The sequence below is a fragment of the Ambystoma mexicanum genome, chromosome 14 (genome assembly GCF_040938575.1).
Source record: "Ambystoma mexicanum isolate Mex_15411 chromosome 14, UKY_AmexF1_1, whole genome shotgun sequence".
Classification (NCBI taxonomy): domain Eukaryota; kingdom Metazoa; phylum Chordata; class Amphibia; order Caudata; family Ambystomatidae; genus Ambystoma; species Ambystoma mexicanum.
The window spans coordinates 414,833,399-414,846,574 of record NC_090940.1 but is presented as its reverse complement, the minus strand read 5'-3'; the positions used below and the strand labels follow the sequence as shown (position 1 = coordinate 414,846,574).

The 13,176-nt window shown below is 48.3% G+C and overlaps 1 protein-coding gene across 1 annotated transcript in view; it reads right to left on the bottom strand.

Annotated features, from left to right (window-relative positions):
- SPINT1 (serine peptidase inhibitor, Kunitz type 1) overlaps positions 1-13,176 on the bottom strand; it is a 716,287-nt gene that overhangs the window by 103,125 nt on the left and 599,986 nt on the right. The window lies entirely within an intron of this gene.

Below are 13,176 nucleotides of genomic sequence, written 5' to 3'. Positions count from 1 at the left end.
TTCGAACATTTGCTGCTGCATTTTGTCACACAACCCTTTCATTTCCCAAATGTGACCTACATTTAGTTGCTGCTTTAGGCACTATACACTTTTGTAACCTGCACAAGTCATATACCCTTCAAAAGGTGTGCCTGTGCTCTTTCAAAAAATGTATGCGTGCCATTCCTCATCACATTTGTTTTTCTTACTTACACATGCTAAATACGTCCGTTTAGGCCGTAAGCATAAAAAACCTGTGTACCATGGCTCAGTTTTTGGCTTGTGGTATTGCTGGTTTTGTGAAACATTACAGAAAATGTGTGATTTCTTAAATGGAAGAGTCTGGGGAATGTAGCGAGGCATTGCTTTTCTCAAAATTCACAGAAGCCATTGCGCCTTACCGGGCCAACCATGTCAACCACATACCATTTTTATCTGTCAATTTCCCAATTTGTTAATGGAATTTTTCCCTACATAGTCCTTGCCTGACCTGGGCCAACCACCCCTTCCTAAACTTGGAATTTTGTCTACTTTTCAGAAATGTATGCCTTTATATCTTCCCTTTCAGCTTTCCTACCCTCTGCTTCCATTCCGTCAACGCATGTCTACCTCCCACAAAACGGCTGGTAACCATATCAAAATAGTTTTTTTTGGTTTCCACTCAACCTGTTCCTGAAAGCCTGTAAAATGGCAAATTCAGCACAGCAAATCATTTGTTCCTAGTTCTTACAAGGAAAAAGCCACATGCTTCTTTGTACATTATTTTATTGGCATTAAAAAAAATAAAGTTTTCTCCCTTTTTGGCTATTTTCTCTCTCTCACCCCCTACAGCAAACTAGAATTCCTAGGTGGCGTTATGACCGCCTACAAGTGGGAAGAAAAGGGGCCAAATTTGGCCGAGATATCTCATGTAACAAAAAAGTTACAAGGGATTGAATGGCGACATACCAAAATCACCAAAAAAGGCCTTGGCACTGGGGAGGAGGTGGGACGGGGGGGGAGAACCCTTGGCAGTTAAGGGGTTAAAATTCACAGAAGACTATAGCAATACCAATATTAACTTCTTGGAATTAACTATTTTTCTTAATCCAACAAGTGGTCGATTGGAAGTCAAACCTTTCATAAAATCTGACAAAAACTAATTGTTGACCTTCGAGAAGTTTTCATCCACATTTTACAAGAGAAAATCTACCAAAAGGACAATTTCTCTGTTTAAAACGAAACAGCACTACTAAGGTACACTTTGAAGAAGAAGCAATCCACCTAAATAATAAATTGGTAAAACGAGGCTACCCCAAGAAGATTGTAAAGAAAGCCTGGTAAAGGGCCAGTAATAATAACCGCAAGTCCATGTTGGAATATAATAAAGAACTTAAGGAATCAATTAAAAACACCCAGTTGTAAGTACTTATAAAACGCGTTGTCCAACCAGATACAAATAAATGTAAATAATAATTGGCAAATCCTCACAAAAGGAGATAAGACTTACACAACCAAGGGGTGCATTCAAAAGAGGAAACAATCTGAAAGAAATACTTACTCGTAATGATGTGCATCTTAAACTAGCATATGAGAAGACATTAACAGAAACATGGGGAAATGATGAAACCTATTGGACATAATCCATGTGGAAAATGTAAATGTTGTGCTCAAACGAACAGAACTGTACAAGTTGATAGACATTTTTTATTTGTATCACGCTCGTACACAAGCATTTCAGAGCGCAAATGGATTGGACTGAAGAATCCATGGAAACAATTAAAACTGATAAATTGCAACACCAGCTCAGTGATACATGCGATTTGGTGCCCCTGTAATCGAATTTACATTGGTAAAACTGAAACTAAGGATTACAGTACAGAACATACATATTGTATTAGAAATAATACCCTAACTGCATCTTTAGTTGGCCATTTTAACTCATGTGGACATACTTGGGAAGACTTAAGATGGTCAATTTTAGTCAAAAATGTGGACTATACGGGGGTGCTCGATAGCCTGAGCAAGATGGCCGTGGGCTGAGGGAGCGCTGCCGCTCGAAGCTATACTGAGCCACTCAGAACCTCGTAAAGCTCTTTAAAAACAAATCTCGATAGGCACAAAGTGAATCGGAGATATTGCAGCAGTAGTGGGTGAAATCCTGCAGAAAATCGCTCAACCATAACAAAGATATGGGCCGCAGAAACTAGCCTGCGGGCCCCATGCTAAGGAAGACTGTGTATAAAAAGGCACGAAACTGGAGTCAAAGACTTCGAGCCTCCAGCCCGCAACCGTAGATGCGATTAAGAGCCTGACCACGGACACCTCGACCTGACCGTGTAAGGTGGCAACGAGAGGAAGAAAAATGCAGCAGGAATACCAGCGAGAGCCCAGCCGTGGGAGATAGCCCACACAGTGTGGGATGACTGATTCAACTGCCAGGCAGCAAACGCACCACCGCAGCCGCAATAGTAAGAAATGGGTGGAGACCCTCACACGAGACCCAACGAAGCGGACCTCGCCAGGGCGAAGACGCCACAATTGGCATAGAGGGAGCCCGACCTTATGCCACCAAAAGGTACAAAAAGAGAACATCTAGAAGGCTGGAGGCCGACGCGCCACCAGACCTGCATCACGGTACGGGTGCATCGCAGGGAGAGAGCCGGACCCCCCAAGCATCCAAGTCAGCGCTCCGCTGGGGCCCTACTCAGTGCGGCGGTAGGGCGCCTGCATCGACCCACAGGGGAACAAGCTGAGAACGAGGGAAACGTGAAACTCGCAACAGCGTATTCTGCCAGCGAGCACACAGCAAACAAAAGTTAACAAAGGGCACCACGCCAGAAAGCCCCCGCAGACAGCAGTTAGCGGGCGGCTCTTAAACATCCCTAGCAAAACAACACTCAACCAACATGGTAACAGCACGTCGAAAAGCTTGCACACACAGCAGACTGTTGGCGGCCGCTAACCCCCCCCCCCCTCAAAGAAATCAATAGATGGAGCGAGAGCCCGCTGGGGAAAAAAATAAAAATATAAGGACTGGCAACAGTGAGGTTGACACCTTATGAACTTCAATACATACAAGGAGTGGGAGGCCCCCAGAGCAGGAGCGCATTCACCAGGGCCCCCGACCGCGGACCGCTTGCCCCAGCTGAACGACACAAGCAACCGCAGCAGCACAGGCACCCCAGGAGGTCGACCCAAGGTCAGCAAACAGGTTACAAAGTATCTAAAATATCCAAGGCCTAGGCCACCCCATCAAATGCAAACGCCTACTCAACTACTTGAGACATCCGAGGGGACATAATATTCTTACAAGAGACACATCTTAATAAACCTGAAGCAGAGAAGCTGGTAAGAGGATGGGTGGGTGTAGCAGTGCACTCACCAAGCCATGGGAAGAGGGTGGTGTCCATACTAGTCTACAAACGGGTCCGCCTCCAAGTGCAACACACATAACGATAAAGAGGGGCGAGTGGTACTAATTCAGGGACGAATAGAACAACACGGAATCACCTTATTGAACCTGTACGCACCCACAACAGACACCAGCCTTTTTCACCTCAGCATTCCCCAATTGCGCTCAATACATGCAGATCACAGTGATAGGCGGGGACCTGAATCTCACCTTGGACCCAAGCCAAGATGTCCAGGGAGCGAAACCCGGCAGCCAACCGAACATCAGGAAAAGGGTGACCCTAAACACCTTAATATCTGATCAACAGCTCAACGATGTCTGGCGGCACACCCATGCGACCCAGCAGGATTACACATTCTAATCCTACCGCCACAATAGCTATTCAAGGCTGGACTACTGGCTGATGCTGGCCAGTAAATTGCACTTGGTGTCCGACTGCACTATCCTACCGATCACGATATCGGTTCATGCCCCATTAACACTCCACCTCACACTCCCCGACATGACTTGCAAACTCCCGACCTGTCGCCCGAATCTCTGCATGTTGCAACACCATGACATCGTAGAACTCCTGCGGGATGACGTTGAAGGGTTTTGGGGTGACAATGATACCCCAGAACACACCCCATACAGGTGCTGGGACGCATTTAAGGTATATCTCAGAGGCCAATGCATATCACGCTGGGCATGCAAACAGAAAAAATGGGGGGGGACTCGACTAACGGCGGACCTTAAATCACTAGAGGCTCGCCACAAAGAAACCAGGGGGGAGCAACTTCTAGCCCAGATTCAGGAATGCAGGGCAAAAATCGGACAGCTCAGCACAGACAGGGCTCAGAGCATACACAAACTGGGCACAAACATACTACCTGGAGAACGATAGACCGCTCCATCTAATTGCACTGGCTCTCAGGAAACGACAAGCTGCACAACTGATCACAGCTCTAAAAGACACGGCAAACAACTGGATAACAGGGGACAAGTCAATTAATGCAAGATTTGCCAAGTTGTACCAAGAACTTTACACTGAAACCTACACACTGCAGGCGATAAATACCTTCCTTGGCTCAATACCCATTCCCAAACTCCCTATGGAACAGGCAAGCAAACTGAATGAAACCATCACTGAAGTAGAGATTACACAAGCAATCCTGGCCCTCTCGCACGGGAAAGCCGCTGGCCCATACAGGATCCCGATCGATCTATATAAATGTATAGCCAAAGACATAGCCCCAAAACTAGAAGCAGTCTTTAAAGAAGCATTAGCCCAAAAACGACTCCCCAAATCAATGCTGGCCGCCAACATTATAGCGTTCCACAAAAAAAGCAGAGACCCAGATGCGTGTGGATTATATAGGCCGATATGGTTAATAAATTCTGGCGCTAAAATAGTGGCGAAATGTTTGGCACAAAGAATAGAAAACACCCTACCACAACTAACCGGCATCATAAGGGGCAGACACTCCAGTGACAACATCCAGAGGTTCCTACACATAATCGCGGGCAATAGGGACCCTCAAGACGGTATCCTCGTGGTGGACGCGGAGAAAGCGGTTGATAAAGTACAGTGGGAATTTATGTTCTGGGTGCTACCCAGATACAGCTTTCCCCCACGCTTGATCCAACTGATTAGACTCCTATCTACAGGCCCAACTGCTTCAGTGGTCACCAATGGGGTGGCCTCCACCGAATCCCAACTCCAGTCAGGTAAGCGCAGGGCTGCCCACTGTCACCACTGCTGTACGCCCTTTCCATAGAACCCCTCGCTATCAAGATGCGCTGATAATTGGTGTAAATCCATTTTTATTCCGATATTTAAAAAAGGTATACGTTCTTCCCCCTCTAATTATCGGTTACTAGCCATGTCAGATTCATGATGCAAGATCTTTTGAACACTTCTATTGAATATCATTAACATGTGGATTAGGCAGCATTAGTAGGTGGTGGTACAACTACCCACTAGTAAGACCCTGGGGGTGGATGGGCTCCCCAGCGAATTCTATAAGATATACAAGAAGCAGGTACTGCCCCCGCTACTTGAAATGCTAAATGAGGCATTCGAGATAGGGAAGCTGCCGGAATCCTTAAGAGAGGCAATAATCATTCCCCTCCCAAAACCTAAATAGCCAAGCAAGGACTGCAGATCATTAAGACCGCTATCGACTTGAATAAAGATAGCAAAATACTCACAGCAGTATTAGCAAATAGAATGAAACAGATCATTAACAAATTAATACACCTTGACCAACCACGGTATGTTCCGCGCAGGAACATATCCGACAACCTTAGAAGACTCCACCGGGTTATAGAACACAGAAGAAATTTCGGAGGAGATGGCAATAGTATCACTCGATGCGATAAAAGCCTTTGACTCTGTCAAATGGCCCTGGATGATCGCGGCCTTGACCCACTGAGATAGGACCAGGGTATCTCAAATGGGTCAAACTATTGTATAGCGCACCGCTAGCCAGAGTCAAAACTGGAGCCATCATCTCCGAAAGATGGCAACTGAGCAGGGGTACCAGACAAGGATGCACATGGTCTCTGATGCTGTATATCTTAGCATTGGAACCCCTGGCAATATACCTGAGGCAGCAGTACAAGGTGATAGGGATTGGAATAAAAGGGGAGCTGCATTTAATCTCGCTATACGCAGATGACATGCTGCTATACTTATGATACCCTGAAGAAAATCTCCAATATATTTTGGAAATGATGCAGCGATTCGCGTCGCTTTCGGATATATCGGTGAATCCCAGGAAATCATGCATATTCCCTCTAGGGAGGTATGTAGGGGTCCCACGTGATCAATTACTAGTTTTGCAAATACCATGGGAGCCAAAACCTTTTAGCTACCTGGGGATAAATATTTATCACACGGTGGAGGCGGAACGTCAAAACAACACTGAGAAAGCGGTACAGAAAATTGAAAATAGCTTGAGGTTCTGGTCTAAGCTCCCCCTGGCAATGATGGGAAGGGGGGCGCTGCTGAAGATGGTGGTATTGCCGAGACTATTACATTTTTTTGGTAATATGCCATGCCTGATTCCGAGGCAATTCTTCCTGAAGCTACAAAGCATATGCAGGGAGTTTCTATGGCACGGGTCAAGGAACAGAATTGCTTTTTGGTAGTTGCAGAATACACACGATAAAGGGGGTATAAAACTGCCGAACTACGGGATCTATTACTTAGCAAGTCAACTGCAATATGTGGCCAAATGGCTGTCGGAGGACCACACCTCAGAATCGAGATTGCTGCGATTAGAATGCACCCCATTCTTCCTAAAGGAAATAATATGGCTGCCCAAAGCAGAGATGAAAAAGCGCTCAAAGATGCTGACACTGGGATGGGAGGAATGGCAGAAAGCCTGTGAGGTCATGGAGAACCTGACCCCGTGTTCGCCACAAATACCGCTGTTTGCACTGGCAGGAAGGGATGAGCAACTAATAAAGACAATTAGGAGGCACTGGGAAACGGTGGGAATTCTAACGATGGGAGACATGCGGCAGGAAGGAGAGATAAAGGTATTCGTGGGGCTGATAGAGGAAACAGGGCTGCATGAGGGGCAGTACATCACATATAACCAAATGGTGCAGAGGCTTAAAGAAACCTGGTCAGAGATAACATTAGAAGAGCAACCTGATGCCACCATAGCCACGATATATGATATCGCAGAAGGAGGGCACGAGATATCAAGGCTATACGAACTGATGACCAAAGTGGGGAAGTAGGTGAGACAGTTGAGACAAGACTGGGAAGAAGAGGTGGGGGTACCAATGAGAGACAAGACTGGGAAGAAGAGGTGGGGTTACCAATGAGCGATGGAATGTGGGAGCGGGCACAAGCGTACCATAAAAAAGTATCTAGAAATGCTAGGCTACAGCAAATACAGCTATATATAACCCATAGAGCATATTTGACTCCCCAAAGAATAGCCAAATTCAAGAATGCAGAACAACAAACATGCCCAAAATGCGCGGAAGATAATGCGGGGATGACATGTTTTGGTCATGCCCGGAAATTGGGAAATTTTGGGAGGAAATAGCTCACCAGCTTGAAGAGAAGGGGATTAAATTAAATTTCGAATCAGCGTGGGCATGTTTGATAGGATTCCCTAGGCCACGCCAACTAAAACACATGAGCAAATTAAAGGACTTGGCATACATACTTGCCAAGCGCAGAATAGCTATGGGATGGAAAGCATGTAACTGTTACGCTCACCCGTATCCACAGGGACGCCACCCAGCTGGGTTACTCGCTGATATGCTTCTCAGCTTTGCCCTGATGTGGTCTGCTGGGAAGGTTCTGCCTGAAAATACAGGAGGACTGTGTTCAAGACTGACTGACTGGGGTAAGTATCCTCCCTCCACCCCGTATGCTTTCAGTCCCTCTGGCGCCCTCTCCTCACCTTGTGGTCGAATTAGGCGTGCTCTCCGTCCTGCCTTCTTTGCAGGCGCGCATTGTCTTTCATGGGCGAGTGCGGTCCAGTTACTTCACTGACGCCGGCCCGTTTGATATTGTTCAGGTAGGTCTTGTTGCTGTTCTTTAGGTTTTGTTGCTATCCTGCATGCCTTTCTTTGTTTAAAATGTCTCTTTTTTTTCTCCCTTAGGTATGCAGAGCTTCAGCACGGCGAACTGGCTTGGTTGAGCCCCGCTGGTAAATGATGGCCCATTAAGAGCCCCATGATGCGGTAAGTAAGCGCTATGCGCAGCGCTGCAACGTCTTGCCTTTGCTAAACTGTGTTTTCCTTCCTTGTAGGTCGCGGTGTTCTTCAGCGTGAGTGGAATGTCCGGAGTGGTGCCAGCCGATAGGCGACCAGCCAGGTAAGCCTTTTGAGCAGTTCGTAATTTGTAAATGTTTCTACAGCTTTCTTTAATGTTGCCTCCATCTTCCTCTTTCAGGTTGATCTGTCCGGGAGGCATGCAGATTCGAGGAAGCTGTTCTCAGTAGCTGCAAGTGTTTAAAGATGAAGACTGCAGGTAAACTGATGCTGGTGCGAATGATGTTCCTTTTGTCTCCTTGCAGGTTCTGCTTCTCTGAGGTTCGAGGGAATAGCTGGACACGGTGAGCGTCACGTTGCAAGCTGCAAAGTAACACAAAGCATGTTCTGCAGTCAGGGTGTGGTTTATATAGCCCAGGTAAAGTAGTACCAGGGAAAGTAGTTCCAGGCCTGCCACACCCAAAACACTAGACCGCATAGCTTGGTTCTTAGGAGCCAAGCTATGTGGAGGCTTCCATGTTGGCTGACAATACAATAAAGTAGTTCCCAAGCACATTTTTGTTCATGGTGTATGAGCCTGGCGCCATAGGCGCCAGGACTGGCCCCATGATGGTTTTTGAAGAGGATGCCAGGCTCTAGAGGCCGGAGTCCTGACTCCACCTGGCCAATAGGTTTGCCAGAGGGGGTTTTGGGCGAGGGTTGTGACAGTAACAGACCTAGAATAGAAGCCTGGTGAGTGACCTACAAAAATGGACCGAAGCTGAAACAGCAGTATGGCACAAAATCAGAAATAGAGGGGGGTGGGGGGGAGCATCTAGTGGCCACGCTATATGCTATAAGTTTGTTGCACTTGTTTTGGTTGTAATAAAATAATAAAAATTGTTTTAAAAAAAAAGAAATGATGCACCTAGAGGATGAGAAGTGTGCCAAGACTACTTCCCATCTGGTGCCGCTATTAATGGGTGAAGAGGAAAAGGTGGAGAGGTTAGAGATCAGATGGGAGGTCGATAGATCTGTAGACCCAATTTCGAATTTCCTAAAAAGCACCCAAAATGCAGCACAAAATGCGGGCTGCACAGTTGTAAGGCACATTTGATTGGCAGGCCCACATGTGGGAGGCTCATAGCAGATAAAGTATGCATGCAAAGACAGTTGCAGAGGTAAAAAATAAAGCAGGAAAGTTAGAGGACAGCATAGCTTTGGTGTCTTCTTATTAGGGAGAGCATGGCCTACGAGGTCACTATAGAGGGAGTCGGGGCCTGCATAGATGTGTGCCAAGTGGTGGAGAGCCACAATGGAGGGGCACACTTGTGATGAGGTGGTACACTTAAGTCAAGGCAGGATTGTGGCCAAGGTAAATGTCCAGTGAGCTTTTTCTTGCAGGCCAAGTGACCCCAATGGGTGTTGATGGTTGGCAGGCAGCTGGCACAATAGTGGAGTGTCAATGAAGAAGGGCACTTACAGGTTTTTTGCGGCTCGGGTGTATAGTGCGTCGTCCTCTGGGTCCTCCAGGCACAGACAAGCAAGACAGGGAGGGGCAGTGAGGGACCTGCACCTTAGATGAGGCACTTTGAGGGGGGCCGGCATTCGAATGTCAGCTCCAGGGTCTCCTTCAAACACAAATGGCCAGCTAATCAGGGCAAGGCCCTATGGAGCAGTGAGAATCAGCCGTTTTATCCACCTTGGGTGGCTGCCATGATGAAAGGCCCTTGTGGCCAGAAGCACAATGGCAGAGTGCCTCTTCCGCTCGATGTGGGCTACAAGGATGATGCTGCCAAGTTGAGGGGTCAAAGAGGAGCAAGGGCGCACTTCTCACCTCTATATAGTACGGCCCTTGAGGGGGCCTGCGTTCGCCTGCCAGCTCTGGGGTCTCCTTCCCCAAAAACAAATGGCCAGCTAATCAGGGCAAGACCTATCGACTGTGACAGGGCCAATGTTGTGGCCCTGTCAAGGGGGGTGAGGGAGCCCAACACAGGTGCCTGAATCCAGGCAGGCCCCCAACTCAGCCCTCCTTACCTGTACAGATGGCACTGCAGCAGGATAAGATGTCAGCAGCTGAGAGACGGAACACCACGTGGAACAGCCGTCCATTCAAAAAAACCAAGGGGTACCAGAAGCAGCACACAACCGGCTGCTTCACACCGGAGGAGGCAGAGAAGGGTTGCAGACAACCAAGGGGTGCTGGAGCACCCACAACACCGGCCGTCAAAGAAGCATGGCTCCACCTGACAGTGTCTGCTAGAGCCTGCCCCGGGACAAGCCTCCCCTAAACCACCAGGGAAATATATATATTTTTTTAATCAAAAGCCTAGTCGAAGGCCTGCACCCACTACACTACCAGAGATGTAATTATGCTAAAAGGCCCCTGCAGACCTTGAGCAATACCATGTCCCTGGACCCCAAGAGGGTCCATGTTGGAAGAGGGGAGGGGCCAGCCCTTTTAAGCACTCCCATGGCCTTCCCCTGTCACGCCCCTTGCAGCCAGGTAAATGATTGGACAGGGCGAGAGTCCATCCTTGGTGGGTGGGGGGTGGGGTGTATTTAAGGTGGTGTGTTATGAGTGAGCAATTATGGGTATCATGGGTTAGTTGGGTGAGGACAGGAGGTGGTGAGGACGTCTGAGATACCAGAGGATGCGAGCGTGAAAGGCACGCTGAGGCTATTATAAGAAGGGGGTCTGTTGAGTGTTTGTGTAAGAGACAGGAGAGTGCGAGTAACAGGAGGTGGAGTAGGAGTAAGAGGAGGGGAGTAGTAATAGTGATAGAAGTAGTAGTAGTTGAGAATAAAAGATAGTAGGCCGCGGGAGTAACAAGTGAAGGACAATAAGTGGTACAGTGGTATTTGGCAGTAGAGGGGTGAGCCGGGCACCATATCCCCGAGTGTCCCTGAGGGTCTGAATAGGGGCTAGCGAAGGGGTGAGCAGGGCAACATATCCCAGAGTGTCTTGAAGAAGTAAAGATAGTAAAGGGATAGTGGTAGTAGCGGAATAGGAACAGTAGTAGAGGGGAAGTGGGAAGAGCGACAGTGAGCAGGAGAATAGGAGTAGCAATAAGGAGTGAAGTGAAGACAGAGGAAGAGGGGTAGTTGGAGGTGTGAGCGTTAGTAAGAACAGGAGTAGGAAACTAAATAAGATCAAAGGGTGGTGGTGGAATGGCAGAGTGAGAGATTGGAGGGACAGTGACATGGAGGGAGGAGAACCGCTTACAAGACCAGATCGGGTACGAGAGGGTGTGAAAGGAGTGAGCGTGTTGCTGGCCAAAAGAAGGCAAACATTCATTACTCCCTGAGAATACTAAGCAGGCATATGAGAGGGAAAGTTAGAAGATACATAGGAAGTCCGGTAGCAACAATTTAGGGAAACACAAAAAGCCCAGGAAGTGAAAGACATGGGGTTACCGATCCCAGTGTTATCAACATCCCCTATAGGGATGTCTGGGTTAGGGAGGCGAGGACAAGTCTGGAGTGTATGGGGGAGAAAGAAAGTCAGAAAGAGAGAGAAAGAGAAAGAGAGCAAGAGCTGGCACTAGTGCCAAATATCACAAGCCCCGCTACACCCAGATATCGTCATCACAAGAGATACTGATAATCCATCTATAAAGAATCTTAATAAACACCCTTGAAAATGGCAGGCCCCAGATAGATCGGTTTGCGGCGGTGGCGAACACCAAGTGCCAGAGGTTTTCCAGCAGATTCCACCATCTGAGGAGCCTGGGTGACGCGTTCTCCTTCCCATGGGAAGGGCTGTTTCTGTACGCATTCCTCCGTTCCCTCTCCTGCTAAGAGTCACCACCACATTCACAGTGTCCATGCAAGATGATACTAATCGCCCTGGTGTGGCTGAGACAGATTTGGTATCCGGACCTTCTCAGCCTGTCAGCGTTGCCTCCGGTCAAGCTACCAGTGGTTCTGGATCTTCTCACCAGAGAAGGAGGCGCAACCCTGCATCACGACCCAGGATCGCTAAACCTGAGGGCTTGGCTCCTGCAGCCCTACAGTTTGGATGATAGGAGTAGCCTGCAGACTACAGGGAGATATTCGCCAAGGCCAGGGTGTCGATCGACTTTGAAGTACTACGGTCACAAGTGGAAGCGCTTCACTATGTGGTGCTTGTCTCAGAAGATTACCCCTCTCAGGGTCACAGCCCCACAGATCCTTCCATACTTCGTATCCTTGGCCAATGCCAGACTGGTGCAAGCCTGTATCAAGGTGCATCTTGCGGCTATTTCTCGCTACAACAGGTCTCCAGGAAGATAGTCGCTTTGGTGCCACCAACTCGTCAAGGACTTTTTGGATCTTTCCCAGCTTGGGAGCTTAATGTGGTTCTGACGAGGCTCATGGGGGCCCCTCAAGTTCCTCTAATGGAAAACGACTTCCCTTGTGGCCATCACCTCTGTCAGAAGGGTAGGTGAGATCCAGGCCCTATCCTGTAAGCAACCATACTCGACTTTCCACCAATGAAGGGTCGTGCTGCGTACGCACCCCTTTTTCATGCCGAAGGTTCAGTCAGAATTCCACCTCAACACGCCTTTGGTGTTACCTGTTTTTTCCCCAAAACATTTGACGCCAGCTGAAAGGCCCTTGCACTCGCTGGACGTTGCTCGGGCCCTGAAGTTTTACGTGACGCGCACAAATAGTTTTCGGAAGGCTTCACCACCGTTAGTGAACTTCGGTCCTGTGAACAATGGGAAGGCCTTGTCCAAGGCTTCCATTTCAAGGTGGCTCTCCCGCTGCATCATGCACTGTCATGGGTTGGCAAACCCACCGCTGCCCGGCTGTCCAAGAGCCCACTCCACCAGAGCGATCACTGCAACTACGTCGTTCCTGTCTGGTGTGCAGGGCTGCTACATGGAGGTCCACGCACACCATCAAGTTCTACTGCGTCGACAGGGATTCCAGGGAGGAGTCTAGAGTCGGCCAAGCAGTGCTATGCAACCTGTTCACTTGAGGTGAGTCTGTTCCAGAGGTAAGAGTTAATTGCTTCTTTTGAGCCTTGCCACCTCCCGTGGTTGTGTAATGTTGTACTGCTATGTATTTGTTATTCATGAGCATGTGAATCCATGCCAGACCCCATACTGTGGAAG